We start from the raw sequence: 25676 nt of genomic DNA on the forward strand, positions 1-25676 counted from the left end.
CCGGACATCAAACTATGGGCCTCATTCCGACCCTGGCCGGCGGCGGTAGCCGCCGGGCCGGGCGGGGCCCGCCAGAATACCGCTGCGCGGTCAAAAGACCGCCGCAGGTATTCTGGGTTTCTCGCTGGGCTGGCGGGCGACCGCCAGAAGGCCACCCGCCAGCCCAGCGGGAAACACCCTTCCATGAGGATGCCGGCTCCGAATGGAGCCGGCGGAGTGGAAGGGGTGCGACGGGTGCAGTTGCACCCGTCGCGATTTTCAGTGTCTGCATGGCAGACACTGAAAATCTTTGTGGGGCCCTGTTACGGGGGCCCCTGCAGTGCCCATGCCATTGGCATGGGCACTGCAGGGGCCCCCACGACACCTCATACCGCCATTCTCTTCCTGGCGGCCAAAACCGCTGGGAACAGGATGGCGGTATGGGGCTCGGAATCCCCATGGCGGCGAGGATTCCCCAGGGCAGCGGAGAACCGGCGGTACACCGCCGGTTTTCCGTTTCTGACCGCGGCTGTACCGCCGCGGTCAGAATGCCCAAGGGAGCACCGCCAGCCTGTTGGCGGTGCTCCCGTGGTCGTTGGCCCTGGCGGATTTTACCGCCAGGGTCAGAATGACCCCCTATGTGTTTGACCATCAATCTTCTGTTAATCAAGTTCCTTCACTCACTCAGCTGCATTGCGCTGTCACTTTTAGTAGAAATTAACACGAGTGGGATAGGCCCCGAGCAGTCAATCCAATTTTTTTTTTTTTGCTTAACATATGGCGCTTATGGAAGGCCCTGAACACCTTTTTAGCACCTCCCACAAACCTTTGTTTGTGCTTATTGCTAAGCCTTACAGTTCGTAAAGGTTTTTTATTTAAAAACGAGTTAGAACTCCAAATTACAACGCGGTAGAAGAAATTATCATAGAGACGCATTATGGGACGATTAAATAATGCCTCTAGGGCCGTGACCTTCAACACCTGGGGTCGCCCTGAAGTCCTCCTTCGAATGAGCTGTCTGCACCTACATGCGGTGTCTTGCGTGCTCGTGGACAAAGCCTGGGCGTTCTGTTGCTCCCTTTTCTGAAGTATGCGTGCGGCGAAATAACAACTACTTTAAAATAGCCCTGGCAGCCTTGTAAAATGTAAGTGGGTCCTTGAAATGGTTCTGCGTATCTCCCTTCCCACGGACCTCGGTGGCTGAAGCTTGCAGACCCCAAAGAATGCCACTGAGCTGGGAATCTGCGTCGCATTGGGCTTCGCACCTCCCCACATCAGCGTATGATCCTAGATTCCGGCTAAAGCTGGCGAACATGCGGTGATTGCCGTGCCCGGTGCCTTCCACGCGGAGCCAGTGCTCTGCCACAATGGGCCCCTCTCTCCCTGACATGCAGACGGTGGATTCCCCGCGCATTCTTGCGGCCCACACCACGCTGCAGAACAATGGAGGGCCTTCTTTCATCCCCCTGCCTAGTTTCTGTGAACAGAACTCTGTTGACAACTGAGCCTCTTCTCACTGCTCAGGAATTCCAAAAATTGCGCCTTCCGAGGACAAGGCTGTGGCTTTTGGTGGACTTTTTAAAAGCACTTGTTTTTAGAACTGTGGTTAGATGCTTTTATTTGTTTCAAGGGACCGCAGGCCGTTTTATAATTGCGTTCTACTGTCCTAAAGCGCACGAGTAGTGAAGAGTGCAGGATTGCATATGAGTAACTGGGTATCTATGGTGACCAGATGGCTCCATGTCACCAGAACACAAGCGTACCAGTCCTGGATTTTCATTTAACAAAGCAGAGCATGGTGGGAGCTGTAGTCTTGTTTCCTTTCCAAACGATGATGCTAACCTGAAAACGACTTGATCAAGCATTCCCTAAGCTAGTAAACCTCGCCTTATTGACACACTGGCTTTATTTAGCATGCTTTTTGCTGATGCGATGCAGCACCTGCCAAAAAAAAAAAAAAGAAGATATGATTACACAATGCCTGCGTGAGTGTCCACTCATCATGCCGCTCCTGGCATGTCATTCCGTAGAAGCATGCATATGTGTTGGCGCATGCATGTGTCTGTTGTATGTGGACTCCACTGTATTTGTTTTTTCTTAATTTACAGATCCAAAATAGTGGCTACCACCTGAGAACAGTGAATAAAAAAGATCCACAGCAAAGTAGCCCACTGGTCCCAATGCACCACTTTTCTTGCGCCGATCCTGCCCCACCTAACGACACCATGATTGTACCATACTTACAATATGGCACACCATGGCACTCATTTCCACAATAGCGCCATAATTCATGATGCTATTGTGGTGCTTTGCTGGATTAGTGCCATAAGTTATGGAGCTAGTTCAACAAAGCACCAGGGAGGCCCATAGGTTACTATGGGCCCGTCACTTTAACGCTTGTCCCGAGCAGGCGATAAAAATGATGGAAAAAATATTGCAGTGAAATCTTGTAGATTTCACTGCACCATTTTTTTGTGGCCTCCCTGGTAGCGTTGCACCACTCTGTAAATATGGCGCAGGGAAATGGCCTCCTTAATGCCACATTAGCCTTAAAACAATGACGCTAGTGTGGTACAAAGAGGCGCAAGGGCCTTGTAAATCTAGCCCGAAATTTCACTGCAAAGGGTAACTGCCATGGGTCTGCCAGACAACTTAGGTAAACAATTTTTGTTTTGTGGACCACATGAGAATGGAAGAAGGGGTGGGGCAGAAATATATATTTTTTATTTTAAAAAGCCAGTGTGGCATGTGGAGGAAGCAACATGGAGTGTTCGGGGTGACTTTTAAAGGTATAAGCAGCATATGATGGAGAAGGTAAGTGGGGTAGGAGGGAGCAACACAGAGCATGAATGGGAGTTGCTATTTGGCAGATCAGCAGCACATGAGGGAAAGAGCAAGAAACAAATGCGCTCTCGTTGAGTGCTGAAGGAAAAAGAACAAAGTTTCCTGAACATATGAGCACTGGAAGGATACGAGTTGTCCAGTCAAAAGACAGTAAAGAACATTTGATACAGAAGAGAGGCCCACCCAGGGACAGGAAGGAAAGCCACTGAATAAAAAGCAAGTAAAGAAACGTGACATGGAAGTCAACCAAGAGTGGGCAAAGAGCTGGCTCTAAGCCCTGTATGTTTTTGGTATGATTCACAAGAGCAGCTAAGTGCTGCCTGTAGGAGAGACCTGACCTAAAAATAATTCTGGTACTTGACAGGATCATACCTGCTGGCAGCTTACAATCATTTGATGACCACAATGCTTATTTACAGATATCCTACCAACCATATGAGTTGTATTTAGTTTCTTTGAGTCACTTGTAAAGGTACATTATGTAGTGTATATTTGTAAAGCACACCATCACTCACAAGGGTATCCTGGCTTGTTGTTTTCAAGAAAAGGTAACATCTTTGATCACTCTGCATTCAAACACCATGGTTTGTGATATGTTTATTCAAAAATGGTAGCATGTACAAGCTGTTCTTCACCTGGCTGAGGTGCATAGATAGCAGTTCATCAAAGGAAAAGCTTGATCTCCTAGAACTGCATCTGAGATACGAAAGATGCAAAGGTCTTTCAAGAACATCCTGGGGTAGAGCAATAATTAACTTTATTGGGCACCTTATTAGGCAAATGGCAGAAGCTGCATCAACGTCTCTAGTGCTGCCCTTTTGCTGACTTTTGGATAACATTGCATCTATAATCCTCCTCCTTTCTAACCCACCAAGCTAAGGGCTCCTTCAGCTGAGGCAATTTAACACTCTAATGCTTCACTGGCTAGCCCCAAGCTTCAGATAGTTCCTTAAAAAATAATGGGGCATATTAATAAGCACATAGTGCCACCTTGCGCCACCTTAGCATAATTTATTTTGACGCTAATGTGGCCCAACAAGGCCAAAATCATAGTGCCATATTTACAGACTGATGCATTGCATCCCTTTGCGCTACATTATGCCTGCGCCAGGTATAATGTATGCAAAGGGGGCGTTCACCCGTTAGGGGGGGCGGAAAAAGTGGTGCAAGGAAATCTATTAGATTTCCTTGCGTCGTTCTGTACGGCACTTTTAAAGCGTGCTCAGAGCAGGCGTTAAAAGGGGGCTTCCATAATTTAAAATGGGCTCCTCTGTACTCTGCAGGAGTAGCGCCAATATTTTGGCGCTACTCCTGCAGAGTACATCAATAGCGTCATGAAAAATTACGCTATTGCCCCATACCCAGCGCCATGGTGCGCCGTATTTTAAATACACATGGTGGCGGTAGGGGGGCACTAAGGGGTGCAGCGAAAGTCGCGCTGCACGCAGTGCAGCGTCACTTTCCATAACTCTGCCCCAATGTTTTCTCATCTAACTTGATCTTAAGCTTAGCTGGAAACCTCAATGTATATATCAGGCCTTCCTCTCTTAATACCTGTTTGACTTCCAGGAAAGAGGACTTTTTGCTCTGAACAGCAAGAATGTAGTTGGGAAACAAGACCAAACAGATCACAGCCTTGAAGGGGCCAGCCTCATGTGCCTTTTGCAACAGAATATGCTGGTCTTGATAATGGAGAAGCCTGGCCACCATTGGTCATGGGTGGGCTCCCAGGAAGAGAGCGTTTCACCACCGCTGTGCGCCCCATACAGGGCATAAAATTGAGATAGCTCTGGAGGTGCCACTTCTCCTCGCAACCAATTCTCCAGGTACATCATGCTGGAGCCATTCGCCCCTTCAGGCAGCCCAACCAAACCTATGTTGTTGCGTTGGTTTCTGCTCTCGGATTCTGCCGGCCTACGTTCCTGCACTTGTATTTCCACGGTAAGAACTGTTACCTATTTCAGTGTTTTCTAGACTACTGAGTTAATCTCTTTCAATGAATCCTCATTCATGTTCACTCTTTCAGATAACTTATGTTGATCAGTTCGCAGGACCTCCACTTCTATGACCACAGTGTCTGTTTTTGTTTCACGGGCCTCATGTGAGGCAGAAACTGCCTGCAGTATTTTGTCCAGATGATGTTGTAGCGGGTTTGGAGGGGGGCTCGTTGAGTCTGTGCATTGACCTCACTCTCTGCTTCTTTATTAGTTTTAACACCTCCATGGTTCCCCCCATCTTTGATTTATTCAGTCTCACCACTGTGGCCGTCACTGGGGGGGGGGGTCTCACTTTCCGCTTTCCCAGGCATTTGGCTGCTGCCACCTTGATGTGATCTGGCTCCTGTGTTGCAAATCCAAGGTCTGGAGGTCTTGTGAGGGCTTCTCGTCTTCTGTGCTGTTGTAGGCACTGCTGATTGGATCTGGCTCCCATATTTCTTTCAGCCCACCATCATCAATGTTCTAATGAGCTAGTGTTAACAGCAAGTCCGCTTAGCGGTGTTATCTCTTCTACCCAGAGCACCTCACCCCAGTTCGATGGACAGAGCAACTCCTTGCACATGCCAGTGCCTCTTACTTTTACTTGCCTCAGTTAACAGAGACATCTAGCCAGCACCACTCACCCTCTCTATCTCTTTTCAACTGTACCGTGTCCCTCCACTGACCTTCATTTTTGTGAACACATCACTGTTATGTGGGGCACACCTAGCCACTCTCACCGCATCCGTCTGGTGTAGGTCCCAGTTAGCTTGGGTATCAAGTCCTCTACAGCACTCCATCTGCTGCCTTCAGGTGTTTGGTGGCGGGCTCTTCCTCTCAGGGCTGCACTTTTGTCCCAGAGCACTCTCCCAGCATTGGTCCAGGAGGTCTCAGAGGCTTGTTCTCATCTGCAGTCCCATGGTTCCCAGTGACTGTTCAGTCTGGGGTTCTCTGTCTGCGTGGCAGACCCACGGGCCATCCGTTGATATCTAAATCAGGCCCTTAATCCGAATTTGCAAGTTTTCCGAAAGGCTCCAAAAATCTAACCTATGTAAACTGCACCTGAAGTTCGAAGAGTGAAGTTCTTCTTTCATTGTGATGTTTTTGCCAGTTCGTTGTGTTTTTTTTTTGTTACATGTGAAGCGTACCTTTGCTTATGTGGCTAGTTCAGTTCTACATAAGTATTGTGATAAAATAAATAAGAGAGAGGAATGCTGAAGAAACTGTTAAATAAGATGCAAATGTTTAATGCAAGGGAGAGTATGTACATAACAATGAGGATATGAGTCTTAAAATGTTTCTTGTCGCTCTAAAAAGTCTCCCTTGTAGCCTGCAAACCCTTTTACAATGAAATCCATAATTACAATTACTTAAGTCTGCTCGGTCCAGATGTTTGATTCAGTTCAATTACTAGCTACCAAGGGAGAATGTAAGAGGTATCCTGTTCAGAATGGTGCATTTCAATGTATGATATTGAGACCTATGCCAATATACTTCAATGGCTTATTGCTGAGTGCTTAGTTCCTTCTGGGAGCTCAGCACTCAGCATATTTCCCCACTGCAGTCTCTGATATCCCTGAGGAACATGCAGCCTGCTGTGACCAGAACAACAAACCATCACTTCCCAAAGCCCTGCAGCTTTGAGAGATAGTTTTGGACGTACCTGTGTGTATGGATTCTGATTGCTACAGGTGAGGTGTCAGAGCCCACTACCTGCTTTTAAGACCCCCAGCCTAGTTGCATCATACAAGGAGGGTGGCAGGTGAAGGAGATGAAAGTGTGGGTGCAAGAGTGATCCAATACACAGGCATAGGTAAATAAGAATGGGAGGATGAAGAATGTAGAGAGAACAGATGATGCTCCGGTAGTGTTCAGGTTCAGGGGGTGGAAGACAAGCTGAAGATAGCCACGAAGGCAGAGGAGAGACAGTCTGCAAGGATAGACTCCGGGAATATGCGGTTGTGTGAAGGAAGGCTACTGGATGTATTTAAACCTGAATTTTTCTTGTGCATGACACAAAAGTTCCTTTAAGAATAGAAAGGTAGGTTGTACCGGAATATAAATGCATGTTGGACAATCCACTGGGTAATGACTTTGAGTTTCATCCAAAGAGCTATAGCAAGACCTACTGCTTCCAAATATGTTATCGACTTGATCGTACCGGAAGATAGATCAATTTCCTAGGACTTCAACCAGTCAAATATATTCATAGAGATGGTGCTTAGATGAGCAATTATTCAGTTGCGTCAGGCTGATTTTAGCAATTATTCAGTTGCGTCAGGCTGATTTTAGCAATTATTCAGTTGAGTCAGGCTTATTTGAGCAATTATTCAGTTGAGTCAGGCAGTGAAATATTAGTACATATCACGTAAGTGGTGGAGCCATTTTCCAGTGTTAACAGAAGGATGCTAAAGAGATGTCCCCATTGGACACCATGAAAGTCTAATTTGAGAATCAGGGTCCAGTAATGGGTTACTCATTAGGTCTCTTACATTTACCTTGTTTAAGTGCTTTTGTGACTTTAGATATAGCATGACATTGCTACCTACCTAGCGTACTAAAACGAATTCTACTCTGTCTTTGTGCACTTGCTTGGAAATTACCTGTGGGATGTTTCTATCTATAGATTGGATGGTAGTTTGGTATCTCTGTCAGTGAGAATGCTCTGTAATTAGCACGTTATACGAGTCCTTTTGACTGAGCATTATATTAGACCGTTTGTTGGTAGAGGACTGGTGTTTGGATGCAATATTGGAATATAAAGTTGACCTTCATTTGGATAATGCTTAAAAAAGTACTGTGCCCTTCCAGCCCTTAGCAAAAAGTTGGTAACAACTCCACTTCAAGGTACTTTATTTCCCTATAGTGGCTCGTTTTTTGTTTTAGAGGCTAGGTGTTCGTGTATCATGAAGAAATGAAGCTTGGTTAGCTTCCAATGCTGGTGGGGAACTGAAAAGAATAAACAAATAAACTGTGACTGTGGGTACTTTTACCACGATGATCGGCCATGAGACTTCTGAAACACAAGCCAAGTTCTATGTCACAATGAATGGAGTAGACAAGTTCATCAGTTGTAGAACAGCTGACATTCTGGGGCTGGTAGCATTTACAGCGCAAATACTCAATCATCCACTAGATCACATTCTTCAGGAGTTCAGTCGTATATTCTCAGGGTTGGACTGTCTGAAGGAATAAGTTGTCATATTACACACTGATGACTGTCAAGCTGGTTGTGCTGCATTACCATTGAGTCCTATTCCACTTTCGCCCCCATGTGGAGGGGGAACTCACAATGCTCCAACAACTTTGAGTCATAGGTTAACAATCCTACCCGTGGGTTTCCTCGATGGTAACTGCTCCTAAACCAAAGCAGCCAGGAGCAGTGAGAATCAGCAGATATGAGACTTCCCAACCAGGAAAGCAGACAGGAATGCCACATCACAGCCACTATGAATGATATCATAGCCGACCTCACAGGAGCAAAATGATTTTCAAAAATCAACCTCAACTCAGGATACCCGCAACTGACACTCGACCCCAAAAGTAGGAATATTAAGACTTTCTCTACACACCTCAGGCCTTGCTCCTACACCAGGCTAAATATCAGCTTATCGCCCACCAGTGAAGTATTCCAAAATGCAGTACTTGTGTGAGGTAGGGTCTGTTTGGCCTACAAGGAGTAACTAACATTAGTAACAATATCATCATGTACTCCAAGTCCAAAGAAGAGCACAATTCACACATCCAAGCAGTTCTACAGAGGCTAACAGACGGCAGCATAACTTTAAAGCAAGCAAAGTTCTCCTTCTTTGAGTAAAAAGTTGATTTCTTTGGCTTTGTGTTTTTGGCGTATTCCTGGTGAACAGAATCAGTGTTCACCCGAAGAAGTCTGACACCATCAAGAATGCCCAAAAATGCCCAACCTCCAATGCATTCTCCAAAGTTCAGAGCTTTCTAGGTACGGCAAGTTATTGTGGGAGGTTTATGCCCAACCTCGCAACCCTCACTAAACCTTTGAGAGCACTCATTAAAGCTTACACGAAATGGGTTTGGGGCACAGTTCAACAAGCATTCAAGAAAATCAAGGACGCACTGCTGCATGACATAACTATGGCATATTTTGACCTAGACCTGGAAACAGAACTCATTGTCGAGGCAAGCCTGGTAAGGTTGGTGGCCATTTTGGTACAGCAAAAGCAGTCAGAACAATAGGTGCCCATCACTTTTGGAAGCTGAGCTCTCTCCGATGTCGAGACCCACTATGCCCAAATTGAGCATGAGACCCTCGCCATCAAGTGGGGCTGCACTCATTTCCACTTGTACCTCTTAATCCGCAGCTTTCAAGTTGTCACAGAGCCACTAGTGAGCATTTTTCAAGGCACTTCAGGCGACCTGCAACTGCTGTCCAGTTCCATTAATATCAATTCGGTATCCAGTGCAGGCCTGGCACAGACAACCTTTCAGACTTCTTGTCTACATACCTGAGGAGGACCACAAACAATGGCCAACAGACTGAAGAGTACTTAAGAACTCTATATCAAGCATCATGCCCCGTGCCCTATCACTAGATGAGCTCAACCGCGTCTTGTGACAAGACTCCTGTCTAGAATGCGCCAGAGTACCTATCAAAACCATACAGTGGGTGACTTGCCTGGTATATTGCAAGGGATCGGACCATACTCCTAGTTGGACACTGGAACAACTCTAGAAGGTTCGAACTGAACTCAGCCCAACAAGTGAAGGACTAGTTCTGAAAGGATGCAAAATTGTATCCCTCAGCACAATGCAAAATATAGTTGTGATGTAAGTGCACCACAGACATCAAGGAGTCATAAAAGCATGCGTTCGTAAAAAATCTGTAGTTCCCCAGTATTGACTTCAAGGTAGATGAGCACATACGCCACTGTGTATATACTATGGCAGATAAATGGGGAGGCTGACAAACCCACTTGAGTGATCACAGAAGAGCCCAGCACGGCTTTATGGATGCATGTGAGCTTGAGCATTGGGAGCTTTCAAGTATGACAATTGACAGTAGACTTTGTCGACTGCCACTCTAAATTTCCAGTAGTGGAGCTTGCCCAAAGCAAGACATTTGAACATGTGAAACCAAAGCTAGAAAAAACCTTTGCAATTTTTGGTTTACCCCTGACAGTGAGGACCCACAAGGGCCCAGCTTTTCAAACATATCTTGACAGCATCAAACATAAGCACAGTACTCCTCGGTGGCCCCAAGCTACTGGAGAGATTATAGGATGTTTGAAAACTCTGACAAAAGCACTCAGATTTGGAGTAGACCAAAGAGATGACCCTGATTGGGTGCTGCACAACTTTTTCCGGGCATATCGAAAAAAAAACCATTGCATGACACAATGTTCCCCGGCGTCACTTATGTCTGGGAGATAAATTCAAGACGTATAACCAAAAGCTTCCAAGTGGAGGCCTCCCCAGTTACAGGGCAAAGGCAGTCTTCAATGGAGAAGGAGCAAAGACAGCTGGGCATCAGTGAAACAGAAGCATGAGACAGTGGCCTTGGCAGAAGCAATCATCTATTTCTCAGAGACCGACATCTGGGGTGGAAATACCGTACCCCCTATGACAGAGGGACATAGATTGTGGCCAACCAGAAAGGGACCATGATCACCACCACCAGAGGAACATCTCATGGTTTTAAAAGGCCCCATACCCAGTGGGAAGCCACCCTAGAGATGACCAACAGTGTCAAAGTCACAATACCTCCTGGGAAGATGCTGAGCTGAAATCTCTGGACTGTTCTCAAGAAATCTTTGAGGATATTTCCCCAACCCAAAGCGAGACCATTACCTATACTTTCAACCATCCCCGAAGACTTCCTCCTCCCGTCGAAGAAGGCCAGGAGTCACCAAAGATACAATCTAAGGCCAAACCCAGAGCCATCCACCCAGCTCAAAGAATTTGTCAAAGACGATCCAGCCATCATGGAACACCACATAGCTGACAAGAACTCTGTGTGTCACAACAGCTGAGGTGGGAGGGATGTCCTTGTCTAGTGTTTCCAGGGAACGCGTCAGCTGCGCCTGACCTTGCACGCGCTCGACCTCCAATATAAATGAAGGGACGGACCGTCGCTCTTGGCTGGGTCTGTGATGTGTAACCCATGTTTGGTGGGTTTACAATGCCTAGTGCCTGGACAGGCCCAAACTCACAGGACCTCTACTGGCTAACATTCCATATTGCAAATATGTCCTGTTCTAAAACGCCTATGAACAGAAAATTATTAAATTAGCTGTTGCGCCCTAATTAACTAACGGTTAATGAGTATCAGTAAAACTTTCTGAATTCTGGTAAACTTCAGGATTTGCAGAACGGTGTCGACTACTTGGGATTTAGGGTTACCAGAGTTGCCTTGCTCCACTCACTGCATTGTGCGCATTTTGTATTGCCATCTCCCAATCTTTAATATAATCTGCAAAACGCATTTCACAGTACTTTCTTGTTTCTGTGTCATGAAGAGGGTGCTGATGTCCGTTTGGGAGCAGGTCACGTACTTCTGTATTCAATGCAGCAGCAGCTGCCACCAGTTAACGCACCATTAGTCCGCAAATCCATTTTGCACCCTACAGATAGTTTGACCATAGAGTCATACATTTAGGCAGCATAATCTCTAACCTCTCTTGTGGATGTTTACTTGTGTAGGTCATGCAAGAATGATGGCCAACAGTACTGCAAGCTGAAATGTGGGGTAGCCACCACCTGCTTTCCACTGAAGCTGTTCAGTAATCTTTTATAGCCACACAGTTCTGACAGCCATTTTCTTCTCCACATACATCTGAGTCAAATCTGCTACTTTCACTTCCTCTACATCATTTACTGCATCAAATTCTACCACTTCCTGCAGTTCCTCCTAGAATCCTGATAGGAGTTAGATTTTCTTGACTCTCTTCAGTTGCAATGAGTCTGACCACAGTTTTGTGCCACGCTTTAGACATCCTAAAGGCTTCTTTGTCCGCTGACGTTAAAACATGTAGATTTGGACCTTCAGGAACCTAAAAATGATCTCTTGTGACATCTGAAATAAATTTGAAGGTATGTTTCATAAAACGTACATAAATCGGTGGCTTTTGGCAAAATAGTTTGTTCCAGTGTTCCTGACTTTGATACACTAAAGGTGATCAGAAAATGCAAACAGTTGCGGCCAACAAAGCATGTGCTACGTATCATGGTGGGAAGCAGGAAGAGCAGTAAGAGCATGCGCCAAGTCACATAGTTGCCGATTATAAATCGAACAAATTACCGTGATACCATCCCACTCTATTCTGAGATGACTCTGTGCGCTCGCTATACCTTCACTTCTGTTTCCAAACAGAAAAAAGTTCTGTTCAGACTCACCCTTTTCTGCATATTTTATCCTGATCCTTGGTCCATACGAAGAATTAGGATAAAACATGCAGAACGGGTTGGTAATTCCAAAATACTTGTTAATATGCTTAAAAAGGATGACAATGTACGCCATGATATGTGCCAGCATAACAATGAACTTTCATCGCTGTTGCCAAATATACCCGACATGACCGCTCCATCATCCCTGAGTCCAAAATATGTGGTCAGGCAAGCCCTGTGACTTAGGCCTGATGCAACTGATTGACAGATCACAGGCGGGGTAACATGTATCCCGTAGACAAACGCGCAAACAGATAAAAAAAAACAGATCAATTCCCTAGATAGGCAGCAGACACCACAAAGGTCCTAGGAGATTGGCTCCCAATAAAACACATTTTGCCAGAGGGGCACACATTCCCAAAACACCATGAAAGTCAAATGTCACATGACTCGCTCACCAATCAGAAGACAACACACAGTCATCACGCGCTCTCTGTGTCGTACGTCTGGACATGTTACCTACTGGCCCACATTTTGTCCATGCAAGGTCGAGTCCCATCTGAGCACTTTATCAGGTAGTCAGATTTATGACTCCCCAACTAGGCCCGGATTTCTTTCTGAAAAGAATGTGTAGAATTGTTTTATGCCTCTAAAAGAAGTGTATAAAAGGGCACTCAGAACTCTCTAACTTTGAGAGACAGTCATCAGACCCCGACTCTGTATTGCACTCTCCCGCCCTCTGCAGTCGAAGTAAGGGTACCCGACCTGTACGGATTCACATCTGCGCAAATAAGAGAGGTGAGCAGAGGCCGCAATTGATTGAAAGTTCTGCTGAATCCGCGGGGCTAAGGTCCATCCTGAGGATGTCATCAGTGGGTAAGAGACCATATCTGATCCTTAGTCCCAGCATCTGGCTTATTACAAACTAGGGCTCCGCTTGAACCGCTGGGTGAGACACAGATGGTACACCTGACCCTTGGTTTGATATAGGGTTCCAGTTGGACCACTGGGTGAGATACATATGGTATGCCGAACCCTGGGTGTGATATAGGGCTCCTCTTGGACTGCTGGGCGGGATCCAGGTGGTATGTCTGATCTTGGGTGTGACATAGGGTTCCACTTGGACCACTGGATGAGATACAGATGGTGTGCATGACCCTGGGTGTCATATAGGGCTCTGCTTGGACCATTGGATGAGATACAGATGGTACACATGACTGTGGGAGTGATATAGAGCTCCGCATGAACCGCTTGGTGAGATACAGATGGTACGCTTGACCCCTGAGTGTGACATGGGGACGAGGCCCCAACACTTGGACTGCTGGGCATGACACAGATGGTATGCATAGGCTCTGGGTGTTCTATAGGGCCAATACTTCAATCTTATTTTTAGTCTAAAAGGGTTTTCTCTGTGCTAACGGTCTCTTAAACACTGGTGGTGTTTGAAAGAAGTGAGAGGTGTTATTTGCTTGGACCACTGAGCGTTACACAGATGGTGTGCAAAGTTTCTGGGTGTGAAACAGGGTGCAATTTGGATGTTAGGGAAAGATTTGGACCTTGGAGATTAGGTGTAGCTTGTGCTTGGCCGAGGAGGGCCTATAGTTGTTGAGTTGTCCCTTCTCTTTGTAAATTGTTGGTATCTTTGTCCTTGAGCCGATATTGACAGACTGGCTGGCTCACTTGGTCCCGTGTACTGTGTAGCACCTCCCCTTGGCATCGTCCAGCGTGAGCTAGGAGCGGGCTAAGGGGCCTTTTTTGGACAAAGTCATAATTTTTCCATGTCATTTTCTCTTTGTTTCCATTGTGGCTTTCAATTGATGCATTATTGATATTGTGGTGCTGATAAATTGTTGCAACTATATTTCATGTGGAAATGCTATGTATTGTTAAGTATTTTAATGTGCGTATAAAGAAGTCACTACGAGTTCCTATCACCAGGTCAAACGGTCCCAATTCAAGGGCTCTTTGCTGGCTACCAAAGTTCCCTCGTGTTACGCAGTCCCAGCTACAGCGCCTCCAAAACCAGTAGTCTGCAGCTATTGGAGACCCCCTTTAGTTCCAAAACAAAGTGATGCTCCAGTGTTCAGAGCCAGGTTTCCTGTGCACTTGGGATGATTATGCCCCCATAAAATTCAGAAGTCTATGCGCAAAATCCAACAGATTGCGAAGCATGACATAGCACCAAGTAAGTAGGAAAATTCAGTCAGCGTCCCAACTTATTGCCTGTTTCGGGGAAATCTCAATGAGTCCTAATCAGGCACTTGACTTCCATCGTAGCAAATGCTTTACCTCCTCCTCTCCCCAAACAGCTTCCAAACATTCAAAGTCTGCTCGTTGGATCATGTCCCTCCAAACAGCAGTGTTATCGGATAGAAGTCCCTGGCCACACCCGGGGGCGGCAGGCCTAAAACATTCTGGATCTGAAGAGATGGGGTTGCTGGGAGAGAAAGGGACTCTGTAAATGACCATCACAGCCCCATGTGAGGTGCACAGATATGCTCACCGTCGCATTCCGCCCATCGGTGAGTTCACACTGGGCCTCCCGCACACACAGTCGGGGGAAGCAATAAGCCTGATCCCAGTCATTGCTGCATCAAAATCATATGGGGGCCACGGAGCACCTCTCCAACTCCCTTCAACATACCACAATAAAACACCATCAAATGAAGATCTAGGGAAGCGCTCAGCAACCTGCAAAAAGAAGCCCAAAAGGTAGCCCTAAACGGTGTTTTACAAAAAAGGGGCCTGGACAAAAACACCTACCTCTGTTAAGAAGAACCTCAGTGCACATCACCTGCAGGGATTAGAGCAGCATCCACGTGTCCTTGGAGGAGTTGTGAACACCAGCAACTCCCAGTTGTGACACGCCCCCTTCCTTTCACATCGCTCTATGCACATATAGCTAAAAAGGTTCCATCCACGTCTGTAAAGCACTCGCACACATGTATGTTCTGAAAAATAGGTAAGGAATAGCCCCACGAAGATCACCCCATAGAAACAATCTCCTCTGCCATGGTGAGAGGAGAGGACCAAATGACCTACAAAATAAAACTAGGGCAACCCATGATTAAAACAGTCACCGCTCCCTAAAACAATTGCCCCAACTGGAAGCCACCTCCAAAATAAATGTACAGAACATAAGTAAAAAAGAAAGGCACAGGATTCTCCTGAGACTAAATAATGATGTATGTTTTTCTAAGCTAACCTACAAACCACAGCTCTTACCTAACAGGTCTGAGACCAAACCATGAGTGCACCACCTTTACAGAGGCCTGCCACCTCCTCAGCAATAATTTACAGAACTCTGCCAAGATCTAAATGTGCAAAGACAAAGACCACAGACTATTTTTGTTTTAGGGCTGTTTTTACGTCTCTCCTCTACGAACTGTCTTACCAAAATAAGGACACCACCAGCAGCATTTCCCAGAGCAGAAACATCCCGATCACCAGAAGACCACAGATGCTTCCCCAGAAAACCATCCCAAAACCTGCAAAATTCCAAAAGTTACGTATTCTTGCACCATTGTATACCCTCTGTTTGTTGTGGGCCAGATCCAGCCATAGCCAGAAATCCACCTAGTCAGATGGAGCTTACCTCGACATTACTTCAGCGCTTGCGAAAGGGCCTTTCCTACATCACTTACAATTATAGTACACGCACTAAACAGCACACTTGTACATACCACATGGTATCAGCACATGACTGCCATGGGGGCCCAGATATCTGCCAGACCATGCTATGTCTGTTCACTGATACCACACACTGTAGGTGCAGATAGGCTTTATTTATTCCAGGAAGTAGCCCCCAAGAAAGCCAGATGTCTCATCTACCTGTACCTTTGTAGAATTAGGGCCAAGATACAGCCTTGTACGGTAGAACCCCATAGAGAAGTAATAGACGTCATTCGATATGAGACCAGTCCCACCGCACTGTACCTTTACACCAAGCCTAGCAATATTCAAACTGAGCTAAATATGATGCACAGGCACCGTAGGGGAGGACACTGTTTGACCACAACACTTTCCACAAAAGAAGTTCTTAGAGATAGCAAAACCACTGCATCAGTGCACAAGCACATCCATCTGTGGTCCCAGGGCGGCCCTTAGCATGTCTGGGGCAGTCTTCTTGAGTAACAAGTAGACCCCAGACATTACGTTCCTGTGCAGGGCCATCCACCTCACTGATCCAAGGGGAATTGCCTCTTATGGAAGGATCAAATACCAGCATAGATACCCCATGTCAGGAAATATGGGATACTGAAATAGATAGGTACACATGGTTGGAAGGGAAGGGCAACCCCTAATTGTGCAGAAACCTACACTCTATTTATTGTGTCAGAGGCAAAGGGACGATCTCTATCAGCACAAATGAAAACTGTGGAGAAATACTGCATATACCAGACGGGTACTGGGGCACCTCTGTGCTGATAGACTACTACTGGCTATGTGGAAAATTCACCTACGCTGAGCTCATCCCCAGATGGCAGGGCCTCTGCTCCCTCATGACTGTGCACACCCTGACTCTGACCCTGACCCTGGAGAAGACCTGTCCAAGTTGTTCCAACATTTGCTACAGAAGAAACCAACTCTGTTGCATCAGGCTCAAGAGAAAAGAACTGTGATTATTTTAGCTGGGCTCTGTATAAGGACATTCCGGAAGAATTCAGACTATTCACTGATACTCAATTAAACGTGGGAGGGTCCATCCCCTTCTTCACCCTGCAAACAAAAACGAACGCCACTGGGTTGCAGATAACCAGGGGGAAAATGCTGAAAATTATCAACAATACTAAGCTCAGCCTAAACGCTATCAAGGAACAACTAAGAGCCATCCCCCTCGGGATGATGCAACATAGGCATGTGTTGGACTTGATGTCTGCGATGGAGGGTGGGGTATGCACCAAGATCGGTGCATTCTGGTATACATTTATACCTAGTAACCTGAACAATGGGACACTGACTGTTGCCATCCAAATACTGCATTGTCTACAAGTCGATATGAAAAAGGAGGGAGGTGCCCCTTAGCAGGACTGGTTGTATGATTGGTTTTCCTGGCTCCCTCAGTGGGTGACCTGACTGTACATGTCATTGTTGCCAATTCTCATTCCTGTGCTGTTTTTGGGTTGTTTCTTACAAATGGGGGTTTCCTTTGTAAAAAAACAGTCCCCAAATTGGGTAAAATGCAAGTAACTAGGGAAATAGTAGTGGACACAACAGAAACATGTCAAACCTCAAACAATGTGACTATTATGAAGAACGGGGTGGATAAAATAGTTGAAAGTTCAACTAGAGGGGGAATTTTAATATGCATAAAAACAATGTCAATGTATGCCACGATATGAGCCAGCAACAACGAACTTGCATCACTGTTGTCAAATACACTCAACATGACCTCCCCATCAACCCCCTGTCAAAAATACGTGGTCAGTCAAGCCTTACGACCTAGACTTGAAGCAAATGATTAATAGATCACAGGTGGGGTAACAAACACGCAAAAAGGAAAAACCCAGATTGATTCCCCAGATAGGCGGCAACTACTGTAGGATATTGGCCCCCAACAAAACACATTTGGCCGGAAGGGCACAAATTCTCAAAACACCATAAAAGCCATACCACATAAAGTTAGGAATACTCAGGCAATCAGAACACCACACACAACATGCAGTCCCCATTCCGACCATCTGGACACGTTACCTACTAGCTCGCATTTTGTCCATGAATGGTAGAGACTCAAATGAGCACTTCATCAGATGGTCAGATTTACGACTCCATGACTAGATACATTTTCCTTTCTGCAAAGAATGTAGAGAATTGTTTTATTACCCTTTGAGAATTGTATAAAAGGATGTTCAGAACTCTGTAACTTTGGGACAGAGTCGTCAGACTCCGACTCTGTACTGATCTCTCCAGGAAGCTGCTTTCAACAACTGGACTGTTCTTGCTGTGCCAGCACCTCTTGTCTTTCATTTCTTTAAGGTAAATTCACTTTTGAGCAACACTCAAATGTAAATCACGATTACAGAGCCAAATACTTGAAATTGCACATGTAAGGGAAGAATACTGCCCAGGAAGGGTAATATCGACCCAAGTATTTATGTACATCCTGCACCTTCTAGCTTGAAATTGGACCCAATAAAATTGACAACGTAAAAGATGTCTAAGCCCATCTGGTCTGACAAGTTCCCCACTCAGTTGCAACACCTAGAGAGCCTCTACTCCTTTTTGTGGATTGCAACCTAACAAAGTTTTTATTTTTCATTTGTCTCCATCACTTCACATAACATATTCCATACTAGACTTGAGAGTTTCTCCTTTTGTACCTTGCCATAGTGAGGCCATTACCTAGTATTTGAAACAAAGGTGATACAAAAGGATGATACTCTCTTGTGGCAATATAAACATGCACCCTGAGATCATTAATTGCACCAGTTTAGCCAAAAGAACCGGTTACGGCTGTTTTTAGGCAATTCCTTCTGAAAAAAAGAAGTGCTTGCTCAGACATATATGGATACTGTCTCATTCATGTTGCTTTGGCATCGCTGTTCTGTGAGATATCAGATTTCTTCTCCTATATTTTCTGATCCAACTTGTTCAAGAACAACACAGTTTTAAAGACTGTGGACATTTTTTAGGCCGGAGCCTAACAAACAGTGCAGCTTTATGATTTGCTAAAGACATTCTGGGGACATTCAGAAATCTTCCTGTTGCTTACCACTGGGTATGTGCTTTGTAACTTTAATTTTCTGGTTTTCTATTTGGTGGTTTTATTTGTTTTAGGCTTTCCAGTGGGAGTATGTCCCTCCCAAGGAGCAAAGCCTTCTCACACTACTTCTCCTTGTATTCTTCCATGACTGCTCCTTTCTGTAAACAGGCCTGTAATTCTTGTTCGTATCTTGTCACATTTGCTGTGCATTCAAAGACAGAGGTCAAATGTCAGGCTCTGTCTTGGAGTTAGCTTGGTGTTTACTTTTCTTTTTCTGACTTCAAATTGATAGGAATTATGTGATAATCTAAGGTTTTTTTTCTAGCACACATCATTTAAATGAACTGTGCAAGTATTTGTAAATATATCAGAATTTGGAATGGACAAACGAAGCACATTCTTTGTTAGTTCTGAAGTGTGTTGGAAACAAATACTTTAATATGATCAAAATAAATCAATACACTAAGTGGAGCCACTTCCACACATTATCTTTTGTGTGCTGTATACTTGTATAAATAAAACTGATTGTGCAAATGTAATGGTAATTTCAATTAAATTGTATTGCCTGTAATGCTCTGCCCCACACAAAGTCCACTGTATGCCACTCCATTCTACTCTGCACCACTCCATGTTCCTGCACTCTACTCTGCATGACTCCACTGCACTTTGCACACTCTACTGTATGCCACTTCACTCTACTCTGCACCACACTACTCCATGCCAATGCAGTCTTTGCCACTGCACATCACTGCATTTTACACCACTCCAGTCTAGGCCACTCCACTTCTGTCTGCACAACTCTACTCTGTAACACTGGTCTCTATGCCACGGCACTCTATGCCGGTGCACTCTACTCTGTGGCACTCAACTCTGCACCACTGCACTATATGCCAACTATATGGTACTCTGATCGATTCTACACCACTGCACTCTATGCCATTACACCCTACGCCACTCTGCTCTATGTCACTGCGCTCTACCCTGCACCACTCCACTCTATGCCACTTCACTCTACTCTTAAACAACCTACTTTACACCACTGCACTCTATACCACTGTACTCTATGCCACTGCTCTCCATGCCACTCTACTGTGCACCACTCCACTCTGCACCACTGCACTCTATGCTGCACCACTCTAATCTGCACCACTGCATTCTATGACACAGCATTCTACACCGCTGAATTCTACTCCACTGCAGTTTACGCCACTATACTCTGCAACACTTGGCGCAACTGCACTGTATGCCTCTATACTCTGCAACGCTCTATGCTAATCCACTCTGCGCCACTGCATTCTAATCTACTGTGTGCCACTGCACTCTGTATCACTGCACTCTATGCCACTGTATACCATTGTACTCTACGACACTCTACTGTGCACTACTACTGCATTCTATGTCAATGCACTCTATGCCACTCTACTGTCCATCACTGGATTTTATGTCACTGCTCTCTATCCCACTGAACTCTACGGTGCTATACTATACTCAGCACTACTCTAGGCCATGCCACTGTATGCCACTCTATATACACCACTCCACTCTATGCCACTCCAATACACAACACTCTATGCCACTCCACTCTATGACACTCTACTCAACTCGCCGTTCCACTCTACACCACTAACTTTTAGTTATGCTGAACAGCAGTCACACTGGTGTGCAAATTGGCTAAAACACATAGGCAAAGCCAATAGCTCTTGCATAGGTGAGACCTATTGACTTTGCCAATGTTTGTTAGAGTTTGGCAGATGCTGGACTGAGTATAGCTCGATTCTTCTTGAAAAGAAAGGTACTTCTACAGCTCACTCCCAGTTCGACCAGGAGTTACTGTATTTCTGAGCAGACATCTCCATTACACTGAACAGCTGGCCTATTACCACGTTTTTGCAAGAGGGACAGATTGGTACTTACCTGTGGGGAATAGGACGTCTTAAGTGTAAGATGCCGGGGGATGGTTGTTTGCATACTCCATTATCTGACATCATCATCTGTGCCTGTCTGTGAACCAATCATAGCGTAGTTGGTGCCCTTATTCAGCAAAATCTATATATAATTCCCTGTAAACTCTGCAAAATAGGCAGCAGCCACAGCAAAGGACAGTGGATTGCACAATACCTGCACGGTTTACTCGGGTTCTACGTCACTGTGAAACGTTTTCATTGAAATCAGAGAAAGATAGAAATATAAAGTTTATAAACTTTTATTTTGACACCCTCCTGTGCTCGTACTTGCTGTAGATATTCGAATAAAGAAGTATTTGCCAATCAGCTTGTAAAGTGTGTTGCTCCGAAGAACTTTCCAAACACGAGGCTTTTAAAAACAGCCCTGAAGTTAATGTTCAAGTAATTCATGATCAGATGTCTTAGTCAATAAACTAGATAAGCAAACAAGGACCCACACTGCAGTCGTGACGTCATCGCTATTAAAATCACAATTTGAGGCGTGGAAGGAAAAAAGAGTTGACGCTGTTTCTAGAGCTAAGGCCGAGTGTCTTGAAATGGAGCTGGCCCCGACCTCAGTCGCTTGTCCCAGGATTTCCGAGACACAACTTTAAGACGTGGATTGACAGGCCTGGCGGGCACGTAGATAAAATGCGATTTGACGCCAAGAAACAATGTCTAGTTAGAAGTCTGGGCCTGGCGAGGCCTTTTGTGCATGAAGCGGAACACGGCCCTCCGCCGGCTCCGCATTCTTAGGCCTTGCTCGGTTTTGACACTACATAGATGGATGGCCGCCAGTACTGGCGTGCACGGGCAGCAACAACTTGTGCTGATCACGTTGTTTTTGTTTTTGGCAAAGATTTGTGTCTAATGCAAATGCAACTGTTCTATTGACATGCATTCCACACATAGAAACACAATGTACATCGAAGTAATGAAAAAATACATCCTATATCCATCCGCCTAGGCTTCTTGCCTGCCCACCCACATGGAACTGGAATGGGATTTGGGCATTTCACATTAAGCATGAGATTCTGGCAGACGGAGGACTCTTGGCGGTACCGATGCGCTGCCCTCCAGTGAATTTCCACTTAGTTTATGGTATGGCCCACAAGAGGTGAAAGCTCCTGACTGCTTTCCTTTCACCTGCCCCTCCATCACGCTCCTGTGTTATTTCCCTACTCATCTAGCGGGAGGTGTAATTTTTTGGGGAGATCGTGGAAGCTCCCATTTGCTAGGGTTGCTCCCAGTGCTTAATTTGTAAATAAAAATCTGCCGGTGCCCAAAGCCTGAGGCAGCAATATCCGAAAGTCATCTTGGGCCTCTTCAATCCATATAAAGGCACTCCCTGCCCCTTCAGCTCACTCTTGGAGCTTTCTGCTTTCTCCCATTGTGACACTATCTCGTTTTTCTCTTCCTCCATCTTTCCCATATGTCACTTTTGCTCACAGTAAATGCTTGAGGCAAAAAAATAAGTGCCGGCCCTCAAAGATAATTGCCGGTGCTCCGAACCGGTAACAACAAGCACAAATTAAGCATTGGTTGCCCCACATTGCGTAAGGTGCATATGTAAGCCTCCACTGCTCCCTCACTCCCCAACACCCTCTTGCTTCAGCCCCCACATGCTCGCCCATCCCTTGCGGTTATTTATTTATTTTTTTGAGGAGGAAGATCGCTTTTGCGCAAATACAATTTAATCTTTTTATATGTCAATCTAAATAACATTATCTTTCATCAGTAAATTAAAAAAAAAACACAATGGCAAATGCATGGTTGCCTAGGTCTGATCATGTCATCATGCATGCGCACGCCTATACAATGATGCGGGTGCACCAAAGACCTCTCATTGTGCCCTTTCTCTCTCTCTCTCTTTTTTTTTTTTGCTGATGCTGCACAACATCAGATTGATTGTTGCTGATGCTGCATAGCATCGGCACCAATTGTTAGAAAAGCCAGCTGGGGAACAAGGTAAGACCTACACTTGTTTCAAATAAGGGGGATTATTTCTCAACCTTGTATATAATTACGCCAACTACTTGAAGGGCCTAAAAGCCAGAATTTTCTTGATACTCAGCCTGACACTTTTTCTAATCACAGACTTTAAAAAAAAAATGTTTTTAATGTTCTGGTTTGGCGATAATTGGGTTCCAAATTAATTTCAACCATTGCCACTTTCACCTTCTCAGTCTGCCTGCAGTCCACCGTAGTGATGTTGCCATGCCTCCTCTGATGCTGCTGTAGAAAAGACGGCTCCAGTAGGTAATCCAGTAAAGAGAGAAACTGAAATTATTTCATGTGAATCCAAGAAATATCAGTCACCATACGTTAGCTGTGACTCTTAGGCCCATATTTAAGAAAAAGTGGCGCATCAGAGCTGATGCGCCACTTTTTCTGTGCTTCCCCTACTGGCACCTAATGCACCATGGCTGCGCCACTTTGTAAATATGGCGTGTGAAAAAAGCAACTTCAGCGCCACCTTATGGTATAAAAAATGATGCTATGGGAGCGCTAAGGTGGCACTAGGGGCTCTTAAATATGCCCCTTGGTCAATTCAGCCCAGCATCCTTCTACAATCTCAGAACCTTCACTCCTGTGCAAACGTAAGAATACCACACATCTTCCCCCCGCCCCAAAACAACAAAAAACAAAAAACTATCAGAGTCCCAATAATGAATTAAACAAAATCATTAAAATATGAAGGTTTTCTTCGTACACAAAGTCTCCTCCTAATACCGGCTTCGAGTTAGATGAACTGAACGATGTAGAAGGTAAGTCCTGAGACATTTTAGTATCCTTAATAGATGGAAAACAGCATCCAATCCTCCCTACATTCCCAAATTTTGTGATCTTCTGTTTTAGCAGCATTCTTAAACAGTGAGATGACCTTAACTGGTTTATTAAATGTGTGCTTCTTTGGACCCTTGATTTTAACCCAGTCACCTACATCTTCACCAGTAACTTTGACTGTCATCCGCTCATCAAAAACAATCTGTCTTTTGACGATTTTTCCCTTTTTTCTGTCTCCAAGCCTTCTCCTCAGATCCCACACCTATGGGTCACCCTCTTGTTTTATTAACCAAAGTTGGACACATTATGCAATTGGCTTTCTTTTTTTAAAGGAGATCAAATAGAGAAGTATCTTTGGAATGTGGGGTTAATGTAATGTACTCTAACCATCTACATCAATTCATCCTTACAACAGATCTCACAAACTATTGAACTTTTTAAAGTTTTCTTCAAAACCTTGTTGAAGCGCTCAATCATTCCACTGGCCTTGCATGATTCAAATGTGTCTTCTTAGGAACATTTAAAAAAAAAAAAACTTCCATATTTCTAGAGGTGAGCTGCACCACATTATCAGTCAACAAAACTGAACCATAACCTCACCTAGCAAACAAATCTTCAAAGAAACACATTGCAACACGGGTCTGAGTAGTATTTACAACCTTAATCTATGACCAGATTGAGTGCATATTTATGCAACTTAAGATATATTTATCCACACTTGTTGGATGAATCAGTTAACAATATCCAAAGCTAGGCCCCAGAAGGCAAGTGCATGGGCCCCCATGGAGCCCTGTCTTCCAGCTTTTACATGGCAGTGCAACCACCATGTAAAAGCAGACGGAATGGGGACTCATAATCCCCAGGGCAGCGCTGCTTGCAGCCCTGCCCTGGCGAATTAAGACCGCCGGCACCACCAGGCATTCTTCCGGTGAAAAAGTGGCAGTGCAGGCGGTCCGACCTTGGCGCCTTCGCCACAGTCCTAATGTGGAGGCCAGACCTTCGCATTAGCGGCAGTCCAACTGCCACCGCAAGTCTCGCGGTCCTAGGATCGCCAGACTCATAATGAGGGCCTTCGTTTTTACAAGATGGAGATAATTCTTAAGGCATCCCAACTCCTTTCTAAAAACATCAGGAAATTCCATCATGTAAGAAGAAGCATTGGTGGAGACCTGTACCACTGCAACACTTTACTTTAACATAACTGATGGAATTTCATTGGGATCTAGATACATAGTTGAATCCCTCTGATAAAACTAACTAATGATGGAATCCCCTTTTGAGGAAACATAACTTTTCTACCACCAAATTCTATGTCCCCTTTAAAATAGCCCAGTAATTTAATGGGTCCCCCTCCATAACCTTTAGGTTTTAGAGATTCAGCAGGTTCTTCTGCACGTTGCCAGTGTAGAAAAGATGACCCTGGTAGGCAATCCAATAAAGACGAGTGATGATTTTTTTAAAGATGAGTCCAAGACACTTCAGCCACTGCACATTAGTCAGTTCAGCCCAGCACTCCCTCAACATCTCAGAACCTTCACTCCAGTGCATTCTCAGAAAACCACACCTGCCCCATCCCATCACTTGAAATGATCTGGTATCCAAGTAAATGTTCCATAGGCCATGATGGGCTCGGGAAGGTACTCCGGATATATATTGAGCAATTACTGCAGATGATGTTGCCAGCAACATTTGCCCACCAACTCGAAGATAATTATCTTCTCACTATGTTTTTAAAAATAGAAGGAATAATTGTTGCAAACTACTTGTATGGTATGCTGTCTTTCATACAAGATGACACCTGCAGAGTCCAAAAGCTGTATCTCATACATTTGTCCCAAGCTATATATTCTCTGGCTTTACCCTTACATATTTATTATGATTGTTGCATTTTGTTTGGCCAATTTCTTTTTGGATACATTTCCAGTTTGTGCCTCTGCTACTATTGTTCCATACATTGACTATGTTTTTTGTCCAGGTGAGGGCCAGTGAGTGAGTTTGGGTGCTGGTACAGAACTCTAGTGCAGTTTATGACTCTTATGTTGTCCACTGTTTGTGTCACATTCATTACACTTGCATTTCAGTTCA

This window comes from Pleurodeles waltl, chromosome 3_1 (assembly GCF_031143425.1).
Source record: "Pleurodeles waltl isolate 20211129_DDA chromosome 3_1, aPleWal1.hap1.20221129, whole genome shotgun sequence".
Classification (NCBI taxonomy): domain Eukaryota; kingdom Metazoa; phylum Chordata; class Amphibia; order Caudata; family Salamandridae; genus Pleurodeles; species Pleurodeles waltl.